General features: G+C 38.8%; 1 protein-coding gene across 2 annotated transcripts in view; it reads right to left on the bottom strand.

Moving 5' to 3' along the window:
* Nucleotides 1-13,799, bottom strand: part of LOC129754158 (diacylglycerol kinase eta-like) — a 418,758-nt gene that overhangs the window by 253,859 nt on the left and 151,100 nt on the right. Inside the window, exon 1 of one of the 2 annotated variants that reach the window (XM_055750050.1) lies at nt 154-1,715. The exons of the other annotated variant lie outside the window; for it this stretch is intronic. The gene's annotated coding sequence lies outside the window, so the exon portion shown is untranslated. Of the gene's footprint in view, nt 1-153; nt 1,716-13,799 lie in introns of those variants that run through there. 2 annotated transcript variants of the gene reach the window in all.

The following is a 13,799-nucleotide window of genomic DNA, read 5'->3' as shown; positions in this document are numbered from 1 at the left end:
AAAACAACAAACGCGCGTGGCGCTCTGATCTACGGTTGTTGGAAAAATGGTCCTGGGAAAATTAAGAAAAAAATCAACACCAAACAAACGCTTAAACAATCATAAATCCGTCGGGAATGGTTGGAAGTTTTTTTTTCTTTAGAAGGTACCCACCTTTGTTGCGGGACTGATGAGTGGGCCTCTCCATTTTCAGTTCAGCAAAAAATTGATTTTTTTCCCCTGGACTGGTCTCTGAAGTATTCCGTACACTTTTCACATATGATGATATGCTGCTGCTGCTCACTTGTCCGTCCCCGTTTCGGGTGTTGATGAGATGGTTTAGTCCCCCTTAAATTTTCTCGCACACTCACTAAACCCCCTTCTTTTTGGTCGCCGTCGGTCCACAAAATTTGGAATGTGAGTTGTTTATTTGTTTTCAATCGGTTCCGAAAAGATTTTCTCGGTTGATTATATTCCTTAGTTTTGTTTTGCTTCTCACTTCTTGGCTTCCGCGCCTCACCTGACTTACCGTGAGCTTTTCTTTTCTTCTTTTGATAGACACTTTCCTTCAACGGACACCGACTGGTCGATTTTCCGCTTGATTCGTTTTGCCCGGAATTTTATTGTGTTTGTTCTTATTTTTTACCGCTGTTATCTGCTTTCGATTTCCGCCGCTCGATTGATAAATCTGAGTCGGCACTAAAACAACCATTAACGAACTAATGGGTGCGTATTTGTTCTACCAATAATCTAGCATCGCCCTGCTAATGCGAATTGGAGTGTAGATTCGGGTGCTGTTGAGTTTATTTGTTTCTCTTATCGTAAAGGTTATATCCCTCCTCAGCTACTTTTATTTTGGTGCCGTTGTGGTGAGTAAATGTGCGAAACTACCGGAAGGATCCTTAACGTAGCACGTGCTCAGTGGTGTAGATAACAGATTTTCTCCGAACGAGCTTTCCCCTGATTGGCCGGACTACACCGGAAGTCACTCGTTCGAAGTGGAAGAAGAAGGCAGAAAAATGGTTTCACTAGGAGTTAATACACTGGAGATGTGTGTGAAGAACACTCGTGTAGACACTTAATAGGTATTGCTTCTTTTTAGATTATCTTGCCGCAGCTTTCGCTCGTTCTCGGATTGCCAGACCCTTAATGGATTTTCTGGTGGGGGGAACAAACTTTAACAATAAACTTTACTCTTATTACTACTTATGGCTACTTCCTCTAGGTTTCTATTTTTACACTCTTTCATTCCAGACGAAAGTGATAGGTTTCGATAAAGATGATTGTAGTAGATTCAACAAACGATTTGGTTTAACCATTAACGATCTCACAAACTTTCCAAAAGCCAACTGTTTCAATAGAAAACTTCACCAACAGCTAATCTGTAAACAACAACAATTCTGATACAGATAGACTGATACTGTTTACTACGAACTACGAACTACGAACTATTCACAAACGAGGAGGTGATTATTAATCCTAGGGTCCACAGTTGTAATCCCCCGTCTTAGCACGACACTCAGCAGATTGAAACATCCAAAACTCTAGAAAAACTCCACCGAATAAACCCAAAGAAGAAAACGCGCGCGACACCTTGGACCTTTTTTCCGCGCGCCTTCCTGTGTCTCGAAAGAACCCACCGCCTTTCAGGAGAGCTGATCCGAAAGTGTGCTCACCGTTCTTTCGTTCGCGTGTGGCCACCAGCTACTGGCTGATTCTGGCCTGATGCCGTTTCCTACCGAATACTGACTGACTCCCGGACAAGGTACGTGGATGGGTTTTGATGCGGGCCCGCAAAAATGCCAAGATCCTACTTCAACCGACTTACTCCCACCCAACAGCCTCAGTCTCTTTCCGCGCTCCCCAGATTTGTCATTTGTTATTCACCTTTATGGCCCCAGAAGTCGGTTTGGAACCGCGAGTTCTCCCGGCAACAGTTTCCTCTCCCTTTTTCCCGATCGAATGAAAAAAAGGAAAACATGACAGAAGAAGCCGACAACCCATACTCCCGGGAAATTTTCGCTCGAGTACTCTCCGACATACGAAGGGATTTTCCTCTCATGCTCTTTCGACGAGATTTGAGTGCGCTCCTGGAAAAGCGCGCCCTTTGTTACTTGGCGGTGGACAGGGATGGCAGTATTATAAAATATTATTCAAAATATGGTTTGAACATAAAATAAAAAAAAAAAATTACCACGCCAAGTTGTGAAAACATACAGAAATGGTAAAAAATTTAGAAATATATTTTGCACATTTCAGATTTAATGGCAAGGTCTTTGAGGCAATTTAAAGAAAAAAATCATCGGGCCTCCGGAAATGTTTAAAACTACTAAAAACCCGATTTGAAACACTTGACAGTGGATTGAAGCCTGTTTGGATACAAATGTCACAAAATAATAAACGAATTTTAGATTTCGAAATAACTATTGAAGAGTGGAGAATCATGAGCATCTTATTTTCTTTGTTCCATGACTTTTTTATTAAAAAAGATAAAATGTAATTAAAAGATGGTATGGTTTCCTACATTTTTAAGGTACCATTAGGAAATTTTTTTGAATTTTTAAAAAGTTTATTTCCCAAGTTCTGACTGTTTTAAGAAAAGAAATATATATTTATTGGAATTTTGAAAACTGGTGGGGAATTATGGGCCAAATTGACCAAATAACCTGCACAGTTTATAAGTTGACATAAAACTGTAATTTCATAACACATTTCGTTTTTTTAAATTTCAGATGATGAAACAAAAAAGAGAGTTGTGTATAATCGAATAATTCGTAAAACCTGGCTCGCGAACGTTTCGGCAAAATTCCTTAAACAGGATGGACAAAGTATTTTTCATAGCTCTTCATTTGACATAAAAAAAAACTTCACAGTAAGGGACAACGTATTTTAGGTTCTGGAAGTGTAAAAAACATGAAAATATAAGTGACCTAAGATACCCTACAAAATGTGGCCCACACTATGGGGTTTGAGGCGGCAAAAAGTTAAAAACTGAACTTATCGAATCGCTTTTTTATTTCAACTTGTTAATAACTTCATATTTGATTAAGATATTCCCAGTTTTTCAACTCATTATCTTGGATACTGAACGCATCACAGACATCAGACTTTGAAAAATTGAAAAATTTATATGATGAAGAAAAAAAATAAAATCACATATATTTCTACGGAAACATGTTTTTAAATTTCAAGTAAACCATATGAAAGCTTATATTAAAAGCTTTCTTTTGAACTATTCACAATTTTTACACACTAAATTGACCTATGATAAAAATGAGTAAATAAACATTTTTTTCAAAAGTCCAAAACTTTAAAACCTTGCCAAAAAAGCCCCGCATTGCCCCATTAGACTGAGTCGATTTGGGGTCATTTTCGAATTTCTTAAACCCTGGGGTCTTAAAAGCTTTGTTTTGGTCCAAAACTTATCCATGATTTTTTGCAGAATTTTTAAGTAACGTTTACATGAGTAAATTTGACCTTTTAGGTTTGTATGGGATAATTGAATATTTTGTACTGAAAAATCAGCATCATTTTTGTTTCTTCTGTGGAACCGAGCCTGCTTAAGGTTTTTGTGCCAATTTATAAATTTCTTCAAGGAAATTTTTCGCTGAACAACTTTGTCGAATATCATAACTTCGTATCTTTTTGGACAAAAAAGTTATTAGCTGTTTAACAGGTGTATGTCTTTTGGCATTGATGAACAGTAAATTCAATTGACACCACTGCTGGGTGCCTAGCGAAGTATTGCAAGACCACTTTTCATGCCATACTTCGTGAGGCACAAGCAGAGGTGTCAATTTAATTCATGGTTTATCAATCCAAAAAGACATACACCTGTTAAACAGCTAATAACTTTTTTGTCTAAAAAGATACGAAGTTATGACATTCGACAAAGTTGTTCAGCGGAAAATTTCCTTGATGTAATTTATAAATTGGCACAAAAACCTTAAGCAGGCTCGGTTCCACAGAAGAATCAAAAATGATGTTGATTTTTCAGTACAAAATATTCAATTTTCCCATACAAACCTAAAAAGTAAAATTTACTCATGTAAACGTTACTTAAAAATTCTGCAAAAAATCATGGATGAGTTTTGGACCAAAACGAAGCTTTTAAGACCCCAGGGTTTGAGAAATTCAAAAATGACCCCAAATCGACTCAGTCTATTGCCCCATACTTTTTTCACTATCAAGACCCAGTTTAAAGTCCTAAAAATACAATGAAAATGATTCCAGGCACCTCAAGAGAACGTTTTTCGAGTTATCTATATATATAAAAAGTAATTTCCGTTTGTTTGTTCGTTTGTATGTTTGTCTTCAATAGGCTCAGCTGCCTTAAGAGCTAGAGAGCTGAAATTTGGCATGGGGGCTCATTAGGACCAGGAATGATGAAAAATGTTTTTAGATTTTCGGATGACCCCTTTTGGAGGCGGTCGTCCGTACAACAACGGTTTTATTCCCACGAACCAAAAGTCATGGCACCCATTTTTCGAACCGACTTTCGTTTCCGTTCGTTTCGTTGGCGGGATTATTTTCACCATCACCATTGGGCAGGCTATTAGAAACGACCATTAAGAGCTCACATGTACTGGATAGCAAATCGAAGCTTGCTGAGCATTAAAAATTTGAAAGTGAAAATTTTGGCGGGTGTTTTTTGTACCTTCTACTGTTCAAAGCACATGCTACCGGTACGAGATATTTGGATACAATTATAAGCCTACATTTTGATTGAAAAATATAATTAGCCTGTTAGGAATATATTGACTAGCATAGTAGTGGCTTTCAAAGTGCTCTTTATCGCCGCTGGGGGACTTTGAGGGTCAACCATTTTTATATTTTTGGAATTCCTCATAGAGAAAGAACTTTTGAGTTATCATCATTGATGATCAATGTGGTCGATTCTACCTTCTATTAATGGGATGTTTGTGCCCATGAAAAAAAAAAACAGAACTAAAAAAAAACCTTTTTCATAATATAAAAATGGTGTTTTCGAGATGATTTGTTTTCGATAACTTCGAAAAGCTATTAGTAGAACTTTCAACATTTAAGGTAAACTAATAAGGTTTATTAAGAAATTTCTAAATAAATGAAACTTAAATATACCATTTTACAGGGAGATCATCCATATTGAAAAGTGGGATAATCTTCAACAGATAGCAGTTTAATCTTTTGAAGATAAAACTATTAGGTTAAATTTATTCAAGCTTCCTAAGAAATGATGCTAATTCAGATGAAAAATGGAACACGAAAGTTTTGAGGGACTAGCAATGGATTTCAGGTATCAAATGCTGTGTTAGGGGCCGGCAAAGGGAGTCGTCCATATTGACTTTTCAATATTTTTGCAATATTGTCGTTTTTCGACATCGGATTGGGGTGAAAATTCGCACAAGATAGTTATCGAGGACGGGCAATCGATTTCAGATGCCAAATGATTTGCTAGAGGTCGACGAAAGAGGCCGTCCATATAAATTAATTTTTCACTGCTTTCAGCAATACTGACGTTATTATGCAATGGATTGCTGTAAAAATTTGCAAACGGGAGTTTTGAAAAAAGGGCAATCAATTTCAGATATCAAAGGTTTTACAAGAGGCAACCGAAAGGGGTTTAACTTTTTGGCAATAATTGCGTTGTTTTGAAACAATCGAGTCGGAATTTATTCACAGGGTTTTTTTTGGCACGGTCAACTGATTCCTGATTTTAAATTTGGTAGCAGTGATCGTTCAATAATTATGCTATTGTTACTAACAATGAATTTGGAAGTGCATCTGGAAAATGTTTGGCAATTGACTTTTATACAAACTGTTCATGACATATTCCAAGTTGAAAGCGAAACGGAGTTCGTATGGGATCAGCTAGTCTAATATATAAAGATGAGTTGGACTATATATGTTTGTTTGTATGCACCTTATACAAATCCACACCGCTTAACCGATCAGCCTGAAATTTGGTACAGTTATGTGTTTGGACCATGGTAAGGTTTTAGTAATAGTTTTGAGCCCCTCCCACCTAAGGAAAGGGACCCTCCCATACAACTTTTGTTTTTTCTCCCACGAATCAAAAGTCATGGCACCCATTTTGTTGACCGATTTTCGTTTCCTTTGGCGGGGTTATTTTCACCATCACCATGAGCTGGGCATTAGAAACGACCATTTAGTTCACGTGTACTTGAAAGCAAATCAAAGCCTGCTGATGATTAAAAATTTGATAGAAAATTTTTTGGCGGGCTTTTTTATTTCTTCTACTGTTCGTAGCACAGGTTACAAGCACGTGATTCTTGGATGAAATAGCAAGACTACTTTTGGGATAAAAAAAATACTTCCAATTGCCTGTTCGGAGTAAACTGATTAGAACAGTAGTGATTTTCAATATGGTCCCTGAGGGCATTGAAGGTCTACAGAAATATGCAGCGTGTAAAGTTTGGATGTATTGATTAATCTTGATAATGAATTGACTTCTTCAGCTGAATAACTATTTGGACTGTTTGCTGAAAACTAATGTCCCAGCTTTAAGAAACCAACCATTTTCATATTTTTGTGATTCCTTAATAATCAAAATAAATCAATTAAATGCAGTGTTATAAGCTGAGACTGCAATTTCAACGCTTCCATTGCAGAGTAGGAATTTAAACGGGGGACAAGACAATTAAACGTGCATTTTCTGGAAAAAGTTGAAACCAAATCCATTGCATGAAACTTATTAGAAATTTAATCTGGCATTTTTAGTTTTGTACAATTAAATTTTATAGCCTAAAATATAACTTTTGAGTTTTTGTTGATCATGAATGCGGTCAGCTCTATTTCTATTATCCAATTATGAGAAAAATTAAACCGTTAACTGCGAATTAAAAAAAAATCTAACGATTTTTACATTGAGCACTTATGATAATTTGTGGGAAAGTTGTGTCAAAGAATAGAAAAATTGAAATATAACTTAAATAACATCTTTTCCATAACATTTTAAAATGGGCGATTTAAATTCCGAAGAGATGTGTGTTTTGATAATGGCGAAAAACGAAAAACTAGTTCCACTTTCAACATGTAAATAAAATAATTATAAAACAGTGTGAAATGATCCAGCAAAAAAGCACATAAAATTAAAAACAAACAAGGTTTCAGCCGAAGTCTTTTTAGGAATTTCTTAGTAAATTAAACTTGAATATACCATTCTACAGGCAGATTATCCATCTTGAAAAGTGGGATAATCTTCAATAGAGGTCGTTCGAATATGTTTGCAAGCTAAAGATTCTGGATTTTCATTAGAAAGCACAAAATAAGCACAAAAATAAGATTCAATCAATTCAAGCTTCCTAAAACATTGTGGTTTCAATTTTTTTTTCGTGATAGGATGAATATGCATTAGAAGGAAATTATTTTAAATTTCTATTGACAACTATTAGTTTTTGAATAATATAAAAATGATAAACTTTGTAAATAAACCCAATCAGAACTAAAAAACTAACAAAACCTACAAACTTCACATGGCCTAACATCTGCGAAATCTTGAGCAACGAGTCATCAAAAGAAACAGCGTTTATGTGATTCATCGAAAATATTGAAACGTGGAACAAAATTTGAATAAGGTCAAACAATTTTTAAGTATTTTCGAACACGAATGCCATATTCATGATAAAAGGTCTCTAATAAAATAAGTAATAATAATTATGTGGCTAAATTAGAGAAAAATTTTAAATAAAGATGAATACAAAGCTTCTGAAATTTCCAGAAGTCAAATGATTCATATTTATTGATATTTAATCTGGACCCGAGCAAGGCCGGGTAAAATCAGCTAGTAGTCAAATAAAGCTGAAAATATCATGCAAATGAGTCATTTTTGCCCAAAAATTAGTATAAATTCAACAAAGTTAATGTTGGTTTGTCAAATACATGTTTCTCATGATTGATCAATCATTTCACACATTTTTCTCTTGAGTTTGATGAAATGTCTTGATGATATTTGTCATTTTATGATCAGTAAGTCCAACAGACGCCTTTCAAAAGAAAAAAAATAGGGTCAAAAATAATACCAAGCATCCTATTTTATAAGTTGTTTACGAGCAATTTTTGTATGGATTTATTTTAAGTTAGTTAAAATAGTAATTTTTATACAAAATTTTCAAAAAATACAGAAGAGTCCAAAACACCTAATCATACTTTCTGCTACCTCATTGTATGGAACTGTCCCATAGTGGATTCCCCACACGCTATGGTTTGCAAATTAGTTGCGTTTGTGTGACTTATTGATGTTTCATCAAAAATTCCTTTTCCACGTGAATAAACATGACAAAACTAAGATGAGCACATTTTTGTTATAAACTTTAGGCTCCTCATCGATGCAATTAGCTAAGTCAACAACATACAGAAAAATATTGTTACGCAAAGCGACGGCGATGACAGTTGGATTAAGATTTTAATCTCAACACACATCTGAAATATTCTAAGTGGCCCATGTTTCCTCATGACCCACGACACCCCACTCTTTCATATATTATAATTAAAGAATTTCGACGTAAATCCAAAATGAATTAAAAATATAAGATTATAATTTTAATGTACTCTTTATTTGAAATCACAGTTTTTGAAAACCTCGTTATAGTAAAAAAAAATTTAAAAAAAACCCACTATGTGTTTCAAATAATTCAACAGTTGCTCTTAGAACCTCCGAAGTGAAGGAAGCAAGGATATAGAAATAATATTTGCGTGAAATTATGCTTGGATCTCACTTACTCCAATTCAAAACCAGCTGCAATTATGAATATTATGACTATTTGGCCATTTTTTGTAAATTTGACAAATTTCGTCAATTATATCAAGTGACGAAAATTTCAGTTTGACAAAATTTGCCAAAATGATTGCTTTGACAAAATGGACTAGTTTGATAAACATGCCTAAAATGGAAAAAATGACAAAACTTACAAAAAATAATCTAAGCTACAAAAATTGACCAAATTGAGGAATTTATACAAATTGACACAATTGAAAAAAAAATAATACAAGATTGACAGGCTTGACAAAATCGCTACCAAATTACCTTAATTGACTAAATAAACAGGAAGGACAAAGTTTGCCAAGTTTACAATAATTGACAAATATTGGCAAATATGAATATCAATACTGGCAAAAATTACAAAATTCACAAAAAATGGCCGAAACGACAAAACTGTAAAAATGTATTGTCAAAACTTGCAATATTGAAAAAAAAAAAACCAAGCTGACAAACCCGATCAAGTTAACGAAATGATAAAACTGCCAAAAATGCCAAAATTTATAGAATTATCAATTCTGCTGAAATTGACAAAATTCACAAAGTTGACAAAAACAGAAAAATGCACCAAATTGCCATTAATGACAAAGTTGACCAAATTATCAACCAATGACATAAATCATAAAGCTGATAGTTTTGACAAAATTGGCAAAAAAGATAAAATTGAAAACATTAGCAAAATACAAGTTATATTAATTGGTATAAAATTGACAAAACCGATAAAAGTGGTCAAATTGATTAAATTGGCTGAATTGACAACATTGTCAAAACTGACATAATTGACCAATTTGATGTATTGGCCAAAAAAAAACAAAGTTAACTAAATTCAAAAACTTACCAAATTTATTAAAATGACAAACTTATCATAGTTGAAACAGTTCACGAAATTGATAAAATTGCCAAAATTGACATTTAAAATTTTTAGACGTTAAAAATATGCTCCAGAGAGTGGTAGAGCGACTATCGAAGGAAGTTTAAAAAAATATATAGCTAAAAGAGATCTGCTTTTTCCTCATTTGTAATTGGAAGCCTTCAAATATCGTTTTGTTGAATTTTCTCAAACGTTCAGTAAAATAAAATTCAATAAAATCGAATCGAGTTCAGTTATTCCCATTGAAAGATCGAAAAACAAAAAATTTACACGAAAATCATGCCAACATCCTCACACCAAACGAACCAAGGTTTTGGTTTGCTATAGAAATGATTGTGACATTTTCGTGAACAACTGTTTACAAATACAGTTGAAACAGTTGAAAATTACCTTAGGAATTTGACTTCAACAAACGGGAGGCAGTCAGACAAATATTTACATTCAATAAGTAGCAAACCCCAAATATTTTTAAAACTGTTGAAAGATGACAAGGGAATACAACTAGCGGCAAGAAGAACTTTTAGTTAGAATGGAAAGCCTAAAATTTATACAACTGTGACAAAACATAAATATAACAGTGATCTTTCTTGCAAAAAACCAATACTTGAAGTGGCTCCAGAGAGTAATTTTTATCTGCTGATGTAAATATGAGTTTGTTCTAAACTTCTCTAGTTTACTGTAAAAATACAACCAGCGGCAAATAGAACATTAAACTTTTGAGATTGGAAAGCTTAACATTGATACAATTACGACAAAACATAAATAAAACAGTGATTCTTCTTGCAAAAAAATGTAATTAGAGTGGCTCCAGAGAGTAAGTTTTTTCTAATATTCTAATATTCTGTTAATTATTTATTTATTTTATTTATTTATTTACATAGTATTCCGTCTCACGACATAACTTGACGAACATAATTCCTAAAATTCACTCGGTTCATAGCAACCGTTCTCCAATTTCTCGGGCACCCTACGTTCGCCAGATCACGCTCCACTTGGTCTAACCACCTCGCTCGTTGCGCCCCCGCTCGTCTTGTTCCTACCGGATTCGTAGCGAACACCTGTTTTGCAGGACAGTCGTCCGGCATTCTCGCAACATGTCCAGCCCAGCGTATCCGGCCAGCTTTCACCACCTTCTGGATACTGGGTTCACCGTAGAGCCGCGCGAGCTCGTGGTTCATCCTTCGCCTCCACACTCCGTTCTCCTGTACGCCGCCAAAGATGGTTCTTAACACTCGTCGCTCGAATACTCCGAGTGTACGCAGGTCCTCCTCGAGCAATATCCATGTCTCGTGCCCGTAGAGAACAACCGGTCTAATAAGCGTCATATACAGGTTACACTTCGTACGAGGGCAAAGTCTTCTCGACCGCAGTTGCTTGTGGAGTCCATAGTAGGCACGACTTCCGCTGATAATTCGCCTCCGGATCTCACGGCTGGTGTCATTGTCTGCGGTCACCAGTGAGCCGAGATAGACAAAGTCTTCGACTATCTCCAGCTCGTCGCCGTCGATCATGACCTTGTTATTACTGGACAAGCGGGTTCGGTCGGTCTCGGATCCGCAGGCCAGCATGTACTTCGTCTTGGACGTATTAATCATCAACCCAATCCTTCCTGCTTCGCGTTTCAGTTTGCGGTAGATCTCCTCCACCGCCGCAGATGATCTGCCGACTATATCAATGTCATCGGCAAAGCAGATAAGTTGACTGGATCTGTTGAAAATCGTGCCCCGCATTTCGCCCACCGCTCGTCGAATAACACCTTCTAGCGCCACGTTGAACATCATGCAGGATAGACCATCACCTTGTCGAAGCCCCCTGCGCGATTCGAATGAACTCGACAATTCACCCGAAATCCGCACACAGCACTGCGTTCCATCCATCGTCGCCTTGATCAGTCTGATTAGCTTCCCGGAAAAGCCGTTCTCGTCCATGATTTTCCATAGCTCGTTACGGTCGATCGTGTCGTATGCGGCTTTGAAGTCGATGAATAGATGATGCGTAGGGACTTGGTGTTCACGGCATTTTTGGAGGATTTGCCGTAATGTGAATATCTGGTCCGTCGTAGACCGTCCCTCCATGAAGCCGGCCTGATGACTTCCCACGAATCTGTTTGCTTGTGGCGTGAGGCGGCAGAGTAGGATTCGGGACAACACTTTGTAGGCGGCATTGAGGACAGTGATCGCTCGGTAGTTCTCACAGTCCAATTTGTCGCCCTTCTTGTAGATGGGGCATATTACCCCCTCCTTCCACTCCTCCGGTAGCTGTTCTATGTCCCAGATCCGGACTATCAACCGGTGTAGGCAATCGGCCAACCTGTCCGGGCCCATTTTGATGAGTTCAGCTGCGATGCCATCCTTCCCAGCCGACTTGTTTCTATTCAGCTGGCGAATGGCTTCCTTAACTTCACTCATCGTTGGGAGTGGCTCCTCTTCGTCGTTGGCTACGCCGGCGATGTACCTTCCCCCACCGTCTTGATCTCCTGCATGTGCGCCGTTCAGGTGTTCATCGAAGTGCTGCTTCCACCTTTTGATCACCTCACGATTGTCCGTCAGGATACCCCCGTCCTTATCCCGGCACATTTCGGCTTGCGGCACGAAGCCTTTGCGGGATGCGTTGAGTTTCTGATAGAACTTTCGTGTTTCTTGGGAACGATGCAGCTGCTCCAGCTCCTCGAGCTCCTCCTCCTCCAGGCGGCGCTTTTTCTCCTGGAAAAGTCGGACTCGCTGCCTCTTCCGCTGTCGGTGATTTTCCACATTTCGACGGGTGCCTCTTTGCACTACTGCCGCCCGCGCGGCATTCTCTTCGTCCATCACCCTCCTACACTCCTCGTCGAACCAGTCGTTCCGTCGAGATCGCTCCACATAACCGATGACGTTCTCCGCAGCACTGTTGATGGCTGTTTTGATGGTATCCCAACAGTCCTCGAGAGGGGCTTCGTCAAGCTCGCCCTCTGCCGGCAGCGCTGCTTCGACCGATTGCGCGTAGTCTGCCGCGACCTCAGGTTGCTTCAGTCGCGCGATATTTAACCGAGGCGGGCGCCGGTTGCGTGTGTTGTTCACTACGGAGAGTTTTGGGCGCATCTTCACCATCACCAGATAATGGTCCGACTCGATGTTGGCGCCCCGACAGGATCTGACGTCGATGATGTCCGAAAAGTGCCGGCTGTCGATCAAAACGTGGTCGATCTGTGATTGAGTTTGGTACGGTGATCTCCAGGTGTACTTGTGTGGGAGGCGGTGCTGGAAAAAGGTACTACGTACGGCCATTCGTTTGGAGGCGGCGAAATCAATGAGTCTGAGGCCGTTTTCGTTGGTCAGCTGGTGCGCGCTGAACCTTCCAATTGTCGGTTTAAATTCCTCCTCCTGGCCGACCTGAGCATTGAAATCCCCGATGACGATCTTGATATCATGTTTTGGGCAACGGTCGTATTCACGCTCCAGCTGCGCGTAGAATTCGTCTTTGTCGTCACCGGTACTTCCGAGGTGAGGGCTGTGCACGTTGATGATGCTGATGTTGAAGAACCGGCCCTTGATTCTCAACCGGCACATTCGTGAGTTGATCGGCCACCACCCGATCACGCGCTTTTGCATCTTTCCCATCACTATAAAAGCTGTTCCAAGCTCGTGTGTGTTGCCGCAGCTCTGGTAGATGGCACGACCATCTGGATACGTTCGTACCGTGGAGCCCTTCCAGCATACCTCCTGCAGCGCTACGATGTCGAATTTGCGGCTCTTCAATTCGTTGGAGAGCACGTGGGTACTGCCCACAAAATTTAGAGATCGGCAGTTCCATGTTCCAAGTTTCCAATCGCTAGTCCCTTTTCGTCGCGTGGGTCTTTGCCGATTTCCATCCGAAATTTGTTGTTCGTTATTCGTTGCTTATGTTTTTTAGTAGTCACAGGCTCGCAAGGCCCGCAGCTAACCCCACTATCTCGCAGGAGGACCGTCGTGATGTTGCTGTTTTGGGTCCCGAACACCACCAGGACGTTGTTGCACTCCGCACGCCGCCCCTAACATGGAGAACAGACGCGTACGAAGCCCCCTAACTCATTCTGCATGCGACCAAAGCATCCACCGGGGTTGGGTACCCGATCTCCGCTAAGGTTGCTCGCACCCCAGCTAGTACCACGGGGAGGTAGAGAATCGGAGTTGCAGACAAGAGGTGATATGACCACTACCCGAAGGTTGGGTGTAT

The sequence above is a fragment of the Uranotaenia lowii genome, chromosome 3, assembly GCF_029784155.1.
Source record: "Uranotaenia lowii strain MFRU-FL chromosome 3, ASM2978415v1, whole genome shotgun sequence".
Lineage (NCBI taxonomy): Eukaryota > Metazoa > Arthropoda > Insecta > Diptera > Culicidae > Uranotaenia > Uranotaenia lowii.
Note: the sequence above shows the minus strand (reverse complement) of the source record. Positions and strands in the feature narration are given on the sequence as shown.